This window comes from Aegilops tauschii, chromosome 6 (assembly GCF_002575655.3).
Source record: "Aegilops tauschii subsp. strangulata cultivar AL8/78 chromosome 6, Aet v6.0, whole genome shotgun sequence".
Lineage (NCBI taxonomy): Eukaryota > Viridiplantae > Streptophyta > Magnoliopsida > Poales > Poaceae > Aegilops > Aegilops tauschii.
The window spans coordinates 25,829,335-25,849,108 of NC_053040.3; the positions used below are offsets into that span (position 1 = coordinate 25,829,335).

Here is a 19,774-nt window from a genome sequence, read left to right on the forward strand (position 1 = left end):
CTCTGCTCCTGGTCCTTGGGACAACAGGCCACTACTTGCTTAGATACAAAAATAGTCCTTTTTAGCATAGCAAAGTTGCTCACATCTAGAAAGAAGAAACGAAGCACCCACCAAGGCTCCTCAGAGCTCAGGCACTCTCGGCCGTCGGATCGTTTACTTGATGCATTTTGGTCTGTCGGATCTCGCTTTGGATTGATCTCAGCCGTCGGATCGATGTGGAGCTCCTGTAGCAATGAGTACCTCCCGTTGCAAAGATCTCGTGCCACCGCGGGTAATTCCTAGAGCCCGCCGAGGGCATTTCCGACACTTTGCCTGGTTGGGAAATTATCCAATACCAACAGGGGTGGGATAGTGTGCGCCGGTCTCGAACCCTAGCCGCTGCCCAATCCCCGTGGCCTCTCTCCTCCAATCCCCGCTACCCAATCGCCTCCCTCTCTCCCTCCCGTGCCCGCCTCTCTCTTTCTCCCTCCCGCGCCCGCCTCCCTGCCCGCCGCCGTCATCGCTGCTCGCCCGGGCACCTATCCACGACCTTGCGTCGCCCCTCTCTTCTTCCTCTTGTCTCCTATCTCTCTATCTCTCCTCTCCAAACCCTAACCCTAGCCACCAGCCTTACCGCTCCTGCTCTCACCACCGTTCGTCCCCCTTCCCGCCGTTCGCCTCTCTCTGCCGCTCGCGTCGCGATCGCCATCGAGGATCTGCCGCTCGTGCTGCTGCTTCCCAATCACCTCGCGCGTCAGTAGGAGAGGAAGGTGGCGCTGCTCTTCCCTGAGGAGCGCGCCGTTGCGCGCTCGATGGGAGGAGGCTAGATGGAGTGACGGGAGGAGGTCAACCGGAGCGCGCCCTCGCCACCAGCTGGCGCGTCGACGGGAGGAGGACAGGTGGTGCGCATTGTTGCAACCGGCTACCACAAGGGCGGAGCCATCAATAGCGGCGGCGGTCGGGCTGATGCGGACACGTCTGCGAGCTCGACTTAAGGCAGCGTCAGCGACGAGCTCACCAGGCTCTCCCACAGCGCCCGCTAGACCTCTAGGTACATCTCTCTCCCCCTCCCCCTTTTCCCTCCCTCCCTAAAGAATCTGGAGCTAGAGATTTCAGAAACTTCCTAGCGATTTGGTTTGGTGTTCATTCATATGGAGATGCAGATCTGGCTTTACATTCGTTTTCTCATGATCGGTGTTCTTCAATTTTGCAGGAAGCGCTCACGTATCAAATTCCAGTTGTACATTCATCAATTGTTGTATATTTTGGCCTGCAAAGAGTAATGAGTCATGTTTATTTGCCGAAATGTATTGTCTTTATTGTAATTGGTTTCTACACTCTTTAATTGGTTTATGACTTGCCCACTGATATTCATGTCTAGGTAGGTTCCTGCAAAATTGGGTGATTCAAGAGACGTTCACATCTAGCTAAACATGAAGATATATTAGTACAGTTAAACGTATTGCTTGGTGTGGTGCTTTTGTATTTCCTTTTGCATCGGCCCTTTTTCGTTTCTTCCTCAATCGAGTGGTGCACGAGAGGGTTCTATGCTTGGTGTGGTAAGCTAATTTCTTACATAGGTGCATGCCCTTTCTTAGCATTCAAGTAGCATGTAATAATTAGCTTTTCACTTGTATTGCCCACTCACAGATGTCACCGGAAGTGTCACGGTTATTTCTGAAGCTCATCTTCTTGGCTTTCATGGGGTTTGATGTAAATCAGGAAATGGCTATATGGCAACATCCGCTTGCCGAAATGCATTATTTGGTATGTCAGAAAACATCCCATGACCCAGTTCCGCTTTTGTATTTCCTTTTGCATTAGCTTATTTGATTTCAAGCTTACATGTTCAGTGTTCCTAGGAAACAATCTCACATCATAATTTGGTGTCTCCGTTCAGTGCTAAACAACAACAAAATGCTGTCGTTTCTTGTGACGATGAATATTTGTATAGTTGTTTTAGTAGCATAATTAGATAATGATATTGTTAAAAGTTAACTGATTTATGGAAATAGTTCTATTCTTTAGTTTGCAGATCACCATATTTATAGTATGTACATTTTCAAAAGCTGGCTAGGTAATTGGTTTACACGTAAATTGTCTATTTCTGTCGCGTGCTCCATCGAGATGTTAACTGAACTCCGAAATAAATATAGCACATGACGGAGGCACATGACCACTGGAACAATTTACTAATTTATATGATTAGGCAGGTTTGATGCTAGGCATCAGGAATCATAGCGATGTCTGCAGTCTCGGTTTGCCCTCTGTTCTGCAACATGCAAATTTGGACTGCTCCTCTTCATCTCCCAGTGCTGGTCCACTGGTTCTCTGGTTTTATGAAAAGGTGGGCATTGTTCTTTTCCTAGCTCGTTGGTACTTGTAGCCTTATAGGTGGCTGATTCTTAAATTGGCTAGTAAGCAATGCTACTGTTCTTGGTGTAGATAAACCAAAACTGCTCCTTTTAGGCCATCCAAGAGTGTGAAACGACCAACATTGTAATTAGCATATGTGGACAGATATGCTATAATGCTCCCAATTGTTTTTCAATGATAACTCTTGCTCCAAATTTTGCTTTCCGAGAGGTGGTTGAGGCAGAGATTGTTGTGTTTTGGCAGTGCACACTACGGTGCCGGGTTGCATAGGGGCATGCCCTTTCTTAGTATTCAAATAGCATGTACTAATTGAGTTTTCACTTTTTATTGCCTACTCACAGATGTCACCGGAAGCGTCATGGTTATTTCTGAAGCTCACCATTTTCTTGGCTTTCATGGGGTTTGATGTAAATCTGGAAATGGCTATATGGCAACATCTGTTTGCCAAAAAATGAATTATTTGGTATGTAGAGAACTTCCCAGTACCCAATTCTGCTTTTGTATTTCCTTTTGCATCAGCTTATTTGATTTCATCCTTATGTGTTCAGTGTTCATCTTGGAGAAGATCTTACATCATAATTTGGTGTCTCCGTTCAGCGCTAAACAATAAAAAATATTGTTGTCTCTTGCGACGATGAACAATTTATAGTTGTTTTAATTAGATAATGATATTGTTAAAAGTTAACTGATTTATGAGAATAGTTCAATTATTTAGTCTGAAGATCGTGTTCTTCCTGCAGCGGCTTGGGGAGGAGTGCCGTGTTTACGAGGTAAAAGGCTGAAGTGAAAGCGCCGCTGGGACTGCTACCGGTGCATGGAACTTCCATGGCAGCACGGGCGATTCCAAGGCCCACTTGAGCTCCTCCTGCTGATGTCAGACTGTGAGGTTTCTCAACCTCCACTCTATTAGCCATGTAATATTGCTTTGGTAGAGATCATTTATTTCTTGCCATCCATTCATTATAAACTTGATCACTCGTCACAAATGGATCCTTAATTATGCATGTCACGTTGTTTCCCTGAAAACGGATGATTGAGTCACATTTCTTATTTTCTGTTGTGAGTTGAGGAGCTTGCGGTTTCAAAAGTATGTCTCAGATGTAAAAGAATGTGGAAATGATGGGCAGGTAGCAGTTTTTTTTTTATATTTGCTGTTTATATCCAATATTGAGTAGTTATAAACTCCATGGCACAGGACTGTACCTTTTGTAGATGCAGTAGCTTTTGATTTCCATTTAGTAATGGCTTTACCTCCGCTTTTACATACTGATTAGATCTGGTCAGTAGATAGTTATCTGTCATCTCAGGGATAACTACATAGGGGATGCAACAACAAATATAATTTATTTCTCACCTTCGCTCACTGCTCAGTCTCTATGTAATTGTTAATTGGTTAATCTTGTGAATTTATAGGTGAGTTCTTACCGGAAATACACATATTTTGATCCTTTTCTCACATTTGATGCCACTTTCAGACTAAGGTATGAAATACAGTAGAATCTTGATAATGCCCATGATTGCCACATTTGATATGTATCTCCATTTCTCGGCTATAAAATTGTTTGTGTTCTGCCTGTTTTCGCCTCATTCTTTGATATATAACAGTGCCTAAACATAACCGATTGTGTTTCTATGTTTACTTTCCCATTAGGATTCTATGTATATAGTCAAATGCTTCAGAAACAGTAGTGTGCTTTTTATTTTTTTCGAAAAGGGGGTTCTCCCCGGCCTCTGCATCAAGAGTGATGCATACGGCCATTTCACCTTTTATCTTCCTAGGGATTCATATTCATCTGCATTATCTAAAAAAGCTTGTGATATTATTTTAGTTAGCAGGGTGCAAATCACACCAAAAAAATACACATGCTTGACCTTTGTAAGGAACCACTATTACTATATATGTTCTACTTTGTACTGAATCATATGTATCTTATGTTATACTTTGGAGGAACATCCTTTCAGAATTCAGTGAACACTATTTTTGTGTAATTATAAACACTAGTAGAAAAAGAGGCTTCCATACGCCCCCATTAGTCCCCAAAATAATCGAACCGCGACCAAAGGGGTCTTTAGTTGCGGTTCGGGAGGAGACCCGCGATCAATTATCTGGGCCCAGCGCGCTCGGTCGACAGCTGGCGGACGGGAGGGGCTTTAGTCCCGGTTGGCCAGACCAACCGGGATTAAAGGTTAGACCTTTAGTCCCAGTTGGTCTGGCCAACCGCGACTAAAGGGATTTGAGGCCTCATTTTCAAACTCTACCCCCCCCCCCCCCCCCCGATCGCCTTTTCAGTTTTAGAAAAAACAAAAGAAAATGATGGAAATGTCAATAAAATAAAATAAAATAAGTTTCCCATGTGATATGTGGTCTAGTTGTTGGGAAAATTAACAAATATGAATTTCGACTTTATTTGCAAAATCTCTCTGGAATTTCTTAAAATGGGCATAACTTTTGCATACAAACTCGGATGAAAAGGTTTTTTATATGAAAAAAATCATCTACTCGAAAAGTTACATCCGAATTTAACTGGGGGAACCCCGTTAAACATTTTCAGAATCCTCAAAAACCTAACAGAAAAAAAGATACGGGGCTTTTAAGATCTGGAGAGGCAAAAAAATTCAAAAAAATTCAAATTATGGTCAAACTGTGGTCAAACAATGGTCAAACTAATTATTCTAGAATATTAGTGTTACTAAATAATTATTTCAATTTTTTTAAATTTTGGTCAAATCTGGTCAAACTGTGGTCAAACAATGGTCAAACTAATTATTCCAGAAATATTAGTGTTACTAAATAATTATTGTTTTTTAAAACAATAGTTTCAAACTCAAACAGTGAAATGTGTCACTTCATGCTCAAGCTAAATTCCTGAGGGTTAATAGAATTGACATCCTACTATTGTCAGGAAAACAACAAGTGCAGACTTGGAAACGAGGGAGAATAGAACCCGGAAGTTAAGCGTGCTCAGGCTGGAGTAGTGAGAGGATGGGTGACCGTTCGGGAAGTTAGATGATTTGGAATGATGAGGGGTGATTAGAGATTAGAGGATAAATTGAGGGGTGGTGATTAGAGATTAGAGGTTAAATAATTCAGAAATTTGAAAATAAAAAAAATAAAAAAATTCGCAAAAAAACCAAGTTTAAACCTGCGGAGGAGGCCTTTAGTCCCGGTTAGCCACGAGAACCGGGACTAAAGCCTTTAGTCGCGGTTCGTAAGAGGCGCGACTAAAGGGGGATCTTTAGTCGCACATATTTAGTCCTGGTTGCACAGCCGGGACTAAAGGCCTTTACGAACCGGGACTAAAGGCCTTTTTTTCTACCAGTGAAAGAAGAGTCATTTTTAGACGTCGAAGACTGCTCCCCTGATCCTAAGAGCCTACTGACATTTCATCGAATCCTGTTACAATTTTTGTTATTAGCAGCAGATACTTGATAAATTTGTCTTCAGAATTCCAAGTACATGACCATACTGATCCTTCTATTTAGATGTAGCAGAACACATGTTCGTAATTGATACACCTAGGCTCAGCTTCTCTATATTGATATGAAGGCGTGGAGCGTGTTTCTTTTGTTTTCAACTCGAGGCGACCAGGTAGGCACATATAAACACAATAAAAGGCCCGTTTCTTTGTTCCATGCCTTACAGAACGAGCAAGGCTGACATAATATTTCTGGTTCCCTTCTACCGTGTGTCAAAGAGAGCTTGGCTGCGCAAGAGGTGTTGTCTTCTACCACGAAACTCCGGGCAACAAGAACTTCACGAAGAAAAGGTACTTTCTTTTCAGTTTTTCTCGCCTACGATCTTTGGATTTCAACATGTCTCTTCTTTAGAGAAGATTTTGCGGCCACTATGGATGACGACAAGGTAGGCATCTTGCAGGACACCTAGGTTTTGGCACGAACTATTTTGTGCCGGTGTGAAGTGGGGTCTGTATGCGGACATCGAGTCATTCCTCAGATTTGGTACGAAGCACATGACATGTAACTTCAAGAAGACGAACTATGAAGAGGCGGGTCGCCCTCTGACTGTGTCGGTAAAGAAGGCCATTCTGCAGGTCATTGATATGCTAGGCTTATTGCTCAGTACATTTGTGTTTACTATTGTTACATCACATACACACAATTCTTGCATGCATGTGGCTTGTGTGAGTGACATGCTTTATCTTTACAATGCAATCACCTCTGTTAGGCATTGCTTTATGTGGTTCTGGTTATTGTCCATTTGTCATTTAGAGGAATTGCCAAAATTGCCAAACAAAATATCCGATTGATAGGAGGGGGCGGCATTTTTACTGATCAAGATTCTGATTATGAGCTTTTTGCAATTGATATCTTCCCTAAATGTATATTTATCATTTACCCCTTAGTTCACATGATATATAAGGTAAAATTTGAGTTCCATTTGTAAAACTGTAGCTGTTATATGCACACCTATTAGTCATGTTGTACTATCAATCTGCAGGCCAGTCTCGCAATTAATAAGGACATACTTTTAGCAGGTCATGCTGGGAATTAATAAAGTTATGCTTGTTGAAAGGTATAGTCTTGCATTGTTAAATTAGTTCGTGTGTTTTGCTATGGTCAATTCCTATGTATGTATTGTTTTGTTTCTCTGGTTTTAACTTCTGTACGCCGATGCAGTGAGAGCTCGGTGTCGTGTCCGCCGGCTGAGCGGCAAGCTGGAGCTGCAGGTCGCTGAACAAGGTGGTCTTACTGTGAGGATCTCATCTCTCACTCTATGTGTGTATCTCTTAGCCCCGTTCCCGTTTATGGTAATCATTCATGCATGTAGGGATCACTAAGATTTTTCTTGGTTTTGTAGTTGTGGATTGCTGTGATTGTTACTGCAATAGTGGATCATATATATACACTTGGCAACTCAGTTTAGGATATCGCTTGGTAAATGTTGATTGTTACTGCAATGGTGGATCATATATATACACTTGGCAACTCTGTTTAGGATATCGCTGGTAAATGGTGATTGTTACTGCAATAGTGGATCATATATATACACCATATATATACTAATTGTTGATTGTTTCTTCCATTTGGTGGCAACCTTGCTGTTCCGTGCACTATTGGCTGTTGTTTTTACTGTTCGGTTCATGAGGGTAAAGCACGCTATGCATTATTCACTCTTAATTGTTTTCTGTTCATCCATGTTATTCTTTGTTCATCATATGTACCTCTGTTTGAGGCTGTCGCGGCCTACTGTCGATTGCCATTTCATTTTTACCTTCGAGAGGTGGTTGCTGATGGTTCTGTCATTGGAGGAGTTGAGATAGATGATTTTGTTAGTAATCGCGTTGTCCGGTCTAGGACACGATTTATCTGGGAAGAAACTTTGGACGGGGGTTGTTCTTTGTTTGATCAAGCCGTTTTCAGGCGGTGCGCTTCTTACATGGACTGTACGGATTTGTCGTTGTAGACTACAACTACGAGAGCATGTTAGCTTATAGGGATGTTGCCCAGTCGGCTACGATGGTTGCGAGTGCGCTTGCCCGCTCCGCCTGGCATGCGGTGGATGCCGGTTGACAGGGAAGTGTCGAAGGCATCAATGTGAGTGCTCCTCTGCAATTACTTTATTCAGAGTTAGTCAACTTTGCGTGTAAGTTCTTGGTCCCTTCTAGACCTGTCTTAGATAAGGTGTGTCCAAGTCATTGCACTATGCCTCTGGGCGCCTCTTGTTATAAACACTTGCGCCTGTTAATGGATGCTTGCTAATTTATTTCATTCTGGTATGACCAGAGCTCCTGTTTTTTGTGCCCATTGTCTTTCTTAGGGATTCTAAAGCCACAAGGATGCAAAATCAATCAGATGATCATTTTATTCACACTGACGATGATAATTCCTTCTAAACTATAAGATCCATGTCTATCTTCATGAGCGAGCTATCTTAACTCCAACCATTTATGTGGCTGTCAAAGTCAATATTTTTATCCTGTCATTGGTACTCTGCATAGACGAGAGTATTTGAGTTGTCATTCAATGGCTAAGTCCGATGATGATGTTAAAAGAAAGCACTGTGTTACATCCACCTGAGTTCTGAATGCTATTTCTATAATCAATTTTCTTGAACATAAAATATTCTTATCATCAGAGAGCTTGCCGATTGTACATTCAAGCTATTATTATGATGTGTTCTCCTATAGGAGAGGTTGTTTGCATACCAGATATAATTGATGCTTTAGAAAACCAAATGGTCTTTCACTTTGAAAAGACGACAATTTCCTGTCCGACTATGTTATTCCATGACAATAAATATGAACCAGGGCTAGACATTGTCCTTTGTTGGAATTTATATCTAAAATATCATGTTCTATCCATGGACAGTTGTATGTTGTAGTGTCGCTGGTCATATCGAAAAAATCCCTAAAATTACTTATGAAAGATAAAGATGGAAAATGTATGGAGACTCAGAACATTTTCCCCCAAGGTTTATGCCTCAACTACCCCCTTTTAAGTTTATCGACATGGCCCTATAATAATTAGTAGTAGCCTGCGTTGTATTCTCTTTAACAGTATATCCTCAGATCCATAATTTCTTTTTTTTTCTTTTCTCTTTGGCTACTGAATTTTATTGCTATTCTTCTGCACATATATGTGATGTGGTAAATTCTTTCTATTCATGTTTTAATAAATTATTTTAGGATAGTTCTTGTTTTATTGTTATTCTCTATGATCATTAGATTTCCATTGTGCATTGCTATCCTCTGTCATTAGATAGTGTCTTGTAGCCTGTTTTCCTGATGTTTATTTGAATATGTTTTCTTTTATCCACAGATGAAGCCCATCCATTTGTCCGTTCTTCGTCAGGGTCACAGAGTCTTTGTGCCAGGATTCTTCCCTTTGTAAATATGAAAGCGGCTTGTACGATCTACTCACAGACTTGCTCTGCTGCTTTGTAGCCCAACTGATTATGTACTCTTGATCGTCCTCATGGCATCTGTCAACTCCATTGTGAATTATCTCTTTATCTTAAGGCTGTACTCGCTATGCTAGAATGATAGATGATATAAGTAAATACATCTTTTCTTTTTACAAGGTTCAGATCATAAGGTATCATGTCCTGTGAACCAAGTTCAGTACGTTGTCTATTAAATATATTCTTGTTTCTTGTTCAGAATGTGATGCTCCAGTTCAGATAATGAGTAGTGCATATTTTGGCTGATATTTCTACTACAGAGCACTTGGTGGCGATGGATAAGTGTCGGACTGGTTGGGTTTCTTGTTTGTAGAGACTTGCATTGTTGACTATTATAGCCTTTTTCTGTGTAACTTAAGAGCATCTTCAGCCGTTGGCCCCCAGGAGACACTAAAAATCGCCCCCGGGGGCGCACCGGCACAAAACGCGTGCTGGGGGCGTGATGTCCCCCAGTCGCGGCGCCCACATTTAAAAAAAAATTAAATTCCGCACAAACACGGCGCAAATTCAACCAAACACGGCGCAAATTCAAGCAAACTTCGGCGAGTTCATACATATTTAAAATATTTTACAAAAAAGAAAAAAAGCTACTAGGCCCGCCGTCTCCCTCGCCGCTCCTCGCCGCTCGCCGTCCTTGCAGCTCTACATGCCGAGGAGGCTGTAGAACTGCGTGTAGTCGCCACCGTCGCCGTCGTCGTCGTCGTCGTCATCGCCTCCTCCGCAGCCGCCGTCCCTGCTGCAACCCTCCCTAGGTTGGCGCGGCGGGTTGGACGGGCCGGGGGCGTCCTCGTCGCTGTCGAGGATCACCATGCCGTGCTCGTCCTCGCGCCCACGCTTGCGGGCGGCTATCTCCTCCAGGGCCCGGCGCTGCCGGACCATCTCGTCGCGGAGGTAGTCGTCCCGCGCCCACTGTAGGGCGTCCTCGTCGGAGAAGCCGCGCCGGGCTATCTCCTCGTACTCCGCGGGGAGGCCGGGCTCCGGCTTCGGCCTGACGAGGACTAGGTGGCCAGAGGGAGGGGTGGACTCGCCGATGCGGACGCCGGAGCTGCGGGTGCGCCAGCTGACCGGCGTGTCCTGGGGCTCCGGCATGACGGGGCGGAGGCAGGGAGAGCCGGACGAGCGGCCGGACGAGGAGGAGGACGCCCCGGGGTCCATGCGCATCGGCGTCCAGGAGCTCCCACATCGGCGAGAGAAGGACGGGGGAGCGGGGTACTCCAGCCTCGGCGTGTTGCCGCCCTCGATGTACTCGAGGACGGCCTCGAGCGTGCGGCCGGGCACACCCCACCATCGGCGCCGCCCTTCGGAGTTGAGCCTTCCGGAGGGAACGACACCGTTGGTGGCCTCGAGCTGCTCAGCGTGGCGGCGGCGAAAGTAGGGCTCCAAGAGCGGGCTGTCCGGGACGTACCGTGGCCCCTCCCTCGCCGCCCGCGGCAGGGAGGCGCGGATACGCGCAATCTCCGCACGCCGCGCCGCAGCGGTGGGCGGTGGCGGCACCGGGACCCCGCCGGCGCTGATTCTCCACGCCCCGGGCACCCGCATGTCCGGCGGGACCAGGTACTCGGCCTCGAAGAGGAGCCGAGCTTCGTCCTCGTGGAGGTGGCGGCGGCCGAAGCCGTTCGGCGCCGCGCCGTCGCCTGGGAAGCGCTCGGCCATGCTTTGAGCTGGAGACGGCGAGAGGAGAGGGAGGAAGGGGGGAGAAAGGGCGCGTCGGCGGTGGAGACTCTGTGCGTGCCACCGGCGCGCTGGTGGTCGGCTTTATATAGGCGGAGGCGCCGCACGCACGCGTGGCCGCCGCGTTACGCGTGGCATGCAAGGGGACGCGCGTCGTCTCGTCTTCACTGCGCCGCCCGTGAGGCATCAATGGCGGAGGCTGACCGGCGCGGCAGCGCGCGGCAGCTTTGGCGTTGATTCGCCACGGGAAACGAGGCGATGAGGACGACGAAGCGGCGGGAAGCGAGACGAGTCGCTGGCAAGGAGGGCCCGCGGCTCGTTCGCGCCAAAAACGATTCACCCGGCTCCCCCGAGCGCCCCCCAGCGCTCCGGGTTCGGGTTGGGTCTGCCGGCGCCAATTTCGGCCCGAGCCGGCGAAAAATGGGCCCTTGGGGGCGTGACTGGGCCGATTTTTCGGCGCCGGCGGCCGAAAAGTCGCCTGGGGGCCTTGTTGGGGGCGTGGCTGGAGATGCTCTAAGAAGTGTTAACATATTTTTAAAATATTACTATAATTTTGAAATCTGTTCACATGTTTCAAAAATGTTCGCTCAATTTTAGAAGTGTCCGCACATCTATATCTCCCTCCTATCATATTCTTGACTGCATGTTATCCATTATAATTTGTCAATTTGAGATTGCTTTTACCACGTTTGCCGTGTGGTATGTTATCCATTATAATTGCATATGCTAAACCTGGGTTAATACTGACTTAGCATTACCTGTTTGACGAAAATGTTGGGACCAGCACCCTCGCGCCAAGGTGCGAACCCGATCTAATTTACAGGGAGAGCAACGTCAAGTCAAGGCTCATCATCTTGCACGCCTAGCTTTGAAAGTCCAAAATAGACCTGTACTGTTTCATTGCTTATGTTTTGATCCAGGTCGTTGTTCAGTCAGGGAAACCCATTCTGTATCCAGCGTGTCTCCTTTCACGCTTGTCTCTATAAAATGCTCCTAAGCTAATAAAATCTGTTTGTTCAAAAAAAAATTTCTTCTGACATTTTCCTGCTTTTAGTGACGAACTGTCGTGCAAAGAACTCATACCCGCACGCTTATGGATTTTTTTTCAAAACTATCACTGTTTTTATAGCAAATTCAGAAACTATGGTACCCAATGCAAAAAATAAATAAATCAAAACTATGACCCCGTCGGCCTCGTGTGGGCTGAAGAGGGTGTTTTCGGTCCACACTTGGCTGAAAAGGGCTTTTAGTCCAGCAGTTGACTGAAGAAGGGCTCATTTGGGCCGAAGAGGTGGCGTCGGTGGCGAGCCGGCCGAAAATAGTAGCTTCGGCTTACGCACGACCGAAATGGGCTGTTTTCGGCCTGCCAGCGGCCGAAGAGCTTTTCGGCCAGGCTTTGACCGAAAAGGTCTGGATAAGACGGACGCCGTTGTCTCCTTCCTCTCTTCTGCTCGCCTCTGTTTCTTCCTCTCTCTCTCTCTCTCTCTCTCTCTCTCTCTCTCTCTCTCTCGTTCTTCTCTGTAGATCTCGCAAGCCCGCGCCGATCTCCTCCAGTTTGCACCCATTTTCACATCCAAGGCATAGAATAGATAGATCGTAGCATTATCGAATGGCCTACGGTATTTTCTTCTGCTATGGGATAGTTTTATGTGTGTTTGGGGGGGGAGCCGTGGTGGGGTGGAGGAGGTGCGGTTGGGAAGGAGGTGGTGGTGAGGAGGAGGAGCAGCTGTGGAGGAGGAGGTGGTGAGGAGGAGGTGCGCTTGGGGGGTGACCGGAGTTGAACCTTCGGTCATCGAGAGGGCGGCGCTGCCGTTCTCAGGTGGTGCAAGTACTCCGCGAGGTGGCCATTGCCGCTGAGTGGAAGAGAGGAGCAAGAAGCTAGGGACACACGCTTCGAAGGTATAATCATGTCGTCACAAATTTTCTATGAATTGTATAGTTTAGTTAGTGTAGATAAGTCATATTGTGAATTGTAGTGTTAATATGTTTGTGGAGGCATTTTAGTGCATAGTTACTATAGCGGGTAATAATATTGTTCGTTGTGATTAATGAGAAGATGATAATGTCTGACAGGTGAAAATGTTTGAATTAGTAAATTTGACTGTTTACTGCGGCCCTGGTAATGTTCAATATAATGAGTTGGGGGTTGATCGTAGCAAGTTTAAAAATGGCGTCATGACACTAGCAGACCCGGACAGACTGGACATTAGACAGTTGAAGTACTGTTTGACAACTAGTTTCAGACTGGATCCTCAAGTATGTTCCGTTCCTGTAAAAATATCATGTGGGCGTTGATGCCGATAGATAGGAGCCAGCATTGGTTGACCCTGTTAAGACGTTGTCGAGACCGAAGAATCCACCCATATGCCCTTGTGCAGCCTGTGGCGAAGGATGAGAATACCATACAACTCCACAGGGGGTTTGAACCCAGCCAGGGCGGTCAAGTGGCTAATGAGATTGATTTATCCGGGTCACAGCCACCCGATGTGGATGCTAGCCAACCTGAGAAAGAGTCGGACTACGTGCCACACAATGTTTGTGGTCATGATACCGGGCAGAGTAGCCAGTCGATAATATTACCTGGTTCTGGTTTTGTTGATGGGGATGAGGAAGGGGATGAAATGCAGAGGGTGATGGAGGAAGAGGATGAGGATGAATTGGCGGAGGATCTGGATTCTGAAAATTCCGAGGATGAAGTGGAGGTACCGATTCCTTCAGCATGGGATCATGACATATCCACCGGCCTTACGATCAACGATGGCCATGAGACTCCATGGCAATATAATCTGAACCAAGTCCAGATAGGGGCTATGTCTGATACAAATAAAAAATTGAAGTATGCGGTGATAAAGTGGGCTATGTCTACACAGAGGATTTTTCGGTCACACATATCAAGTCCACCAAATTATACAGTGAAATGTGTTGAAACAAGTTGTCCTGGGAAGGTGCACGGGCACGTGCCAAAGTATGATATCCACTGGGTTGTCACCAATGTCGTCCCACATAATGTTGGGGAACGTAGCAGAAATTTAAAATTTTCTACGCATCACCAAGATCAATCTATGGATTAACTAGCAATGAGAGAGAGGGGAGTGCATCTTCATACCCTTGAAGATCGCGATGCGGAAGCTTTGCAAGAACGCGGATGAAGGAGTCGTACTCGTAGCGATTCAGATCGCGGTTGATTCCGATCTAAGCGCCGAACCACGGCGCCTCCGCGTTCAACACACGTGCAGCTCGGTGACGTCTCCCACGCCTTGATCCAGCAAGGAAAGAGGGAGAGGTTTGGGAAGACTCCGTCCAGCAGCAGCACAACGGCATGGTGGTGATGGAGGAGCGTGGCACTCCAGCAGGGCTTCGCCAAGCACTGCGAGAGACGAGGAGGGAGAGGGGTAGGGCTGCGCCAAAGAGAGAGGAAGACTCATGTCTATTGCAGCCCCCAAACCCCCACTATATATAGGGGAGGGGGAGGGGCTGCGCCCCCATCTAGGGTTCCCCCCCAAGGGGTGCAGCCAGCCCTAGATGCATCTAGGGGGGCGGCCAGAGGGGGAGAGAGGGGGGGGCGCACCACTAGGTGGGCCTTAGGCCCATCTGAGCCTAGGGTTTCCCCTTTTCCCTTCTCTCTTCGCCTTGGGCCTTGGTGGGGGGGGGGGGCGTACCAGCTCACCTGGGGCTGGTCCCCTCCCACACTTGGCCCACGCAGCCCTCTGGGGCCGGTGGCCCCACCTGGTGGACCCCCGGGACCCTCCCGGTGGTCCCGGTACGTTACCGATAGCACCCGAAACTTTTCCGCTGACCAAAACAGGACTTCCCATATATAAATCTTTACCTCCGGACCATTCCGGAACTCCTCGTGACGTCCGGGATCTCATCCGGGACTCCGAACAACATTCGGTAACCACGTATATCTATTCCCTATAACCCTAGCGTCATCGAACCTTAAGTGTGTAGACCCTACGGGTTCGGGAACCATGCAGACATGACCGAGACGTTCTCCGGTCAATAACCAACAGCGGGATCTGGATACCCATGTTGGCTCCCACATGTTCCACGATGATCTCATCGGATGAACCACGATGTCAAGGATTCAATCAATCCCGTATACAATTCCCTTTGTCTACCGGTATAGTACTTGCCCGAGATTCGATCGTCGGTATCCCGATACCTTGTTCAATCTCGTTACCGGCAAGTCTCTTTACTCGTTCCGTAACACATCATCCCGTGATCAACTCCTTGGTCACATTGTGCACATTATGATGATGTCCTACCAAGTGGGCCTAGAGATACCTCTCCGTTTTACACGGAGTGACAAATCCCAGTCTCGATTCGTGCCAACCCAACAGACACTTTCGGAGATACCTGTAGTGCACCTTTATAGCCACCCAGTTACGTTGTGACGTTTGGTACACCCAAAGCATTCCTACGGTATCCGGGAGTTGCACAATCTCATGGTCTAAGGAAATGATACTTGACATTAGAAAAGCTCTTAGCAAACTAACTACACGATCTTGTGCTAGGCTTAGGATTGGGTCTTGTCCATCACATCATTCTCCTAATGATGTGATCCCGTTATCAACGACATCCAATGTCCATGGTCAGGAAACCGTAACCATCTATTGATCAACGAGCTAGTCAACTAGAGGCTTACTAGGGACATGGTGTTGTCTATGTATCCACACATGTATCAGAGTTTCCTATCAATACAATTTTAGCATGGATAATAAACGATTATCATGAACAAGGAAATATAATAATAACCAATTTATTATTGCCTCTAGGGCATATTTCTAACAGTCTCCCACTTGCACTAGAGTCAATAATCTAGTTCACATCGCCATGTGATTAATACCCAAGAGTTTACTAGAGTCAATAATCTAGTTCACATCACCATGTGAATGTAATGAATCCAACACCCATGGGTTTTGTTCATATCTCGCTTGTGAGAGAGGTTATTAGTCAACGGGTCTGAACCTTTCAGATCCGTGTGTGCTTTACGAATATCTATGTCATCTTGTAGATGCAGCTACCACGCGCTACTTGGAGCTATTTCAAATAACTGCTCTACTATACGAATCCGGTTTACTACTCAGAGTCATCCGGATTAGTGTCAAAGTTTGCATCGACGTAACCCTTTACGACGAACTCCTTTTCACCTCCATAATCAAGAAAATTCCTTAGTCCACTAGATACTAAGGACAAGTTCGACCGCTGTCATGTGATCCATTCCCGGATCACTATTGTACCCCTTGACTAACTCATGGCAAGGCACACTTCATGTGCGGTACACAGCATGGCATACTGTAGAGCCTACGTCTATAGCATAGGGGACGACCTTCGTCCTTTCTCTCTCTTCTGCTGCGGTCAGGTCTTGAGTCTTACTCAATACTCACATCTTGTAACACAGCCAAGAACTCCTTCTTTGCTGATCTATTTTGAACTCCTTAAAAATCTCGTCACGGTATGTATTCATTTGAAAGTACTATTAAGCGTTTTTGATCTATCCTTATAGATCTTGATGCTCAATGTTCAAGTAGCTTAATCCAGGTTTTCCATTAAAAACACTTTTCAAATAACCCTGGATGCTTTCCAGAAATTCTACATCATTTCTGATCAACAATATGTTAACAACATATACTTATAAAAAATCCTATAGTGCTCCCACTCACTTCTTTGGAAATACAAGTTTCTCATAAACTTTGTATAAACCCAAAATCTTTGATCATCTCATCAAAGCGTACATTCCAACTCCGAGATGCTTACTCTAGTCCTTAGAAGGATTGCTGGAGCATTGCATACTTGTTAGCATCTTTCAGGATTGACAAAACCTTCTGGTTGTATCACATACAACCTTTCCTCTAGAAAATCGTCGAGGAAACAGTGTTTTGACATCCTATCTGCAAGATTTCATAAATAATGCAGTAATTGCTAATACAATTCCAACAGACTCTTAGCATCGCTACGAGTGAGAAAAATCTCATCGTAGTCAACTCCTTGAACTTGTCGGAAAACATCTTAACGACAAGTCGAGCTTTCTTAATGGTGACACTTACCATTATTGTCTGTCTTCCTTTTAAAATCCATCTGCACCCAACAGCCTTACGACCATCAAGTAGTTCTTCCAAAGTCTATACCTTGTTTTATACATGGATCCTCTCTCGAATTTTATGGCCTCGAGCCATTCGTCGGAATCCGGGCCCACCATCGCTTCTCCATATCTCGTATGTTCATTGTTGTCTAGAAACATGACTTCCAAGACAGGATTACGTACCACTCGAAGTAGTACGCATCCTTATCGACCTACGAGGTTTGGTAGTGACTTGATCCGAAGTTTCATGATCACTATCATAAGCTTCCACTTCAATTGGTGTAGGTGCCACAGGAACAACTTACTGTGCCCTGCTACACACTAGTTGAAGTCATGGTTCAATAACCTCATCAAGTCTCCACCATCCTCCCACTCAATTCTTTCGAGAGAAACTTTTTCTCCAGAAAGGACCTGTTTACTTCCAGATCTGAAACAGGAGGTATACCCAACTGTTTTGGGTATTCTATGAAGATGCATTTATCCGCTTTGGGTTCGAGCTTATCAGCCTGAAACTTTTTCACATAAGCATCGCAGCCCCAAACTTTTAAGAAACGACAACTTAGGTTTCTCTAAACGGTGTCGTCTCAACGGAATTGCGTGGTGCCCTATTTAAAGTGAATGCGGTTGTCTCTAATGCCTAACCCATAAACGATAGTGGTAAAGAGACATCATGGTATGCACCATATCCAATAGGGTGCAGTTATGATGTTCGGACACACCATCACATTGTGGTGTTCCAGGCGGTATTAATTGTGAAACACTTTCCACAATGTCTTAATTGTGTGCCAAACTCGTAACTCAGATATCTCTATGATCATATCATAGACATTTTATCCTCTTGTCACGACGATCTTCAACTTCACTCTGAAATTACTTGAACCTTTCAATAATTCAGACTTGTGTTTCATCAAGTAAATATTCTCAGCATCTACTCAAATCATCTGTGAAGTAAGAACATATCGATATCCACTGCGTGCCTCAGCACTCATTGGACTGCACACATCAAATGTATTACTTCCAACAAGTTGCTCTCTTGTTCCATCTTACTGAAAACGAGGCCTTTCAGTCATCTTGCCCATGTGGTATGATTTGCATGTCTCAAGTGATTCAAAATCAAGTGAGTCCAAACGATCCATCTGCATGGAGTTTCTTCATGCATATATACCAATAGACATGGTTCGCATGTCTCAATCTTTTCAAAAACGAGTGAGTCCAAAGATCCATCTACATGGAGCTTCTTCATGCGTTCTATACCAATATGACTCAAATGGCAGTGCCACAAGTATGTGGTACTATCATTACTATTTTATATCTTTTGGCACGAACATGTGTATCACTGCGATCGAGATTCATTTTAGGTGCAAGACCATTGAAGGTATTATTCAAATAAACAGAGTAACCATTATTCTCCTTAAATGAAAAACTGTATTGCGATAAACATAATCCAATCATGTTTATGCTCAACGCAAACACCAAATAACAATTATTTAGGTTTAACACCAATCTCGATGGTAGAGGGAGCATGCGATGCTTGATTACATCAACCTTGGAAACACTTCCAACACATATCGTCATCTCACCTTTAGCTAGTCTCCGTTTATTCCGCAGCATTTATTTCGAGTTACTAACACTTAGCAACCGAACCGGTATCTAATACCCTGGTGCTGCTAGGAGTACTAGTAAAGTACACATTCATATAATGTATATCCAATATACTTCTGTCGACCTTGCCTGCCTTCTCATCTACCAAGTATCTAGGGTAGTTCTGCTTCAGTGACCGTTCCCCTCATTACAGAAGCACTTAGTCTCGGGTTTGGGTTCAACCTTGGGATTCTTCACTAGAGCAGCAAATGATTTGCTGTTTCATGAAGTATCCCTTTTGCCCTTGCCCTTCTAGAAACTAGTGGTTTTACTAACCATCAACAATTGATGCTCCTTCTTGATTTCTACTTTCACGGTGTCAAACATCGCGAGTTGCTCAAGGATCATCATGTCTATCCCTGATATGTTATAGTTCATCACGAAGCTCTAATAGCTTGGTGGCAGTGACTATGGAGAACCATCACTATCTCATCTGGAAGATTAACTCCCACTCGATTCAAGTGATTGTAGTACTCAGACAATCTGAGCACATGCTCAACGATTGAGCTTTTCTCCCTTAGTTTGCAGGCTTAAGAAACTTGTCAGAGGTCTCATACCTCTTGACGTGGGCATTAGTCTGAAATCCCAATTTCAGTCTTTGGAACATCTCATATGTTCTGCGACGTTTCAAAACCGTCTTGTCGCCACAATTTTAGACTGTTAGCATCACACGCTGAACTATCACGTAGTCATCAAAACGTGTATGTCAGATGTTTCGTAACATCTACAGATGACGCTCGAGGTTCAGCACACCGAGCGGTGCATTAAGGACATAAGCCTTCTGTGCAGCAATGAGGACAATCCTCAGTTTACGGACCCAGTCCGCATAATTGCTACTATCAACTTTCAACTAAATTTTCTCTAGGAACATATCTTAAACAGTAGAACTAAAGCGTAAGCTATGACATAATTTGCAAAGACCTTTTGACTATGTTCATGATAATTAAGTTCATCTGATTATTTAATGAACTCCCACTCAGATAGACATCTCTCTAGTCATCTAAGTGATACATGATCCGAGTCAAACTAGGCCATGTCCGATCATCACGTAGACGGACTAGTCATCATCGGTGAACATCTCCATGTTGATCGCATCTACT

The 19,774-nt window shown here is 45.2% G+C and overlaps 1 long non-coding RNA gene across 3 annotated transcripts; it reads left to right on the forward strand.

Annotated features, from left to right (window-relative positions):
* The first annotated feature begins 2,195 nt into the window (after nucleotides 1-2,195).
* On the forward strand, nucleotides 2,196-9,525 carry LOC120966090 (uncharacterized). Of its 3 annotated transcripts, XR_005759118.2 has the most exons (10): nucleotides 2,196-2,326; nucleotides 2,697-2,818; nucleotides 3,096-3,236; nucleotides 3,769-3,836; nucleotides 5,839-5,944; nucleotides 6,051-6,122; nucleotides 6,233-6,407; nucleotides 6,815-6,889; nucleotides 6,994-7,067; nucleotides 9,136-9,525. It is a non-coding gene; the product is annotated as an uncharacterized lncRNA (long non-coding RNA). The 3 variants fall into 3 exon arrangements; XR_006664952.1 differs by having other exon boundaries at nucleotides 6,994-9,525; XR_006664953.1 differs by having other exon boundaries at nucleotides 6,852-6,889; nucleotides 6,994-9,525.
* Nucleotides 9,526-19,774: the final 10,249 nt, after the last annotated feature.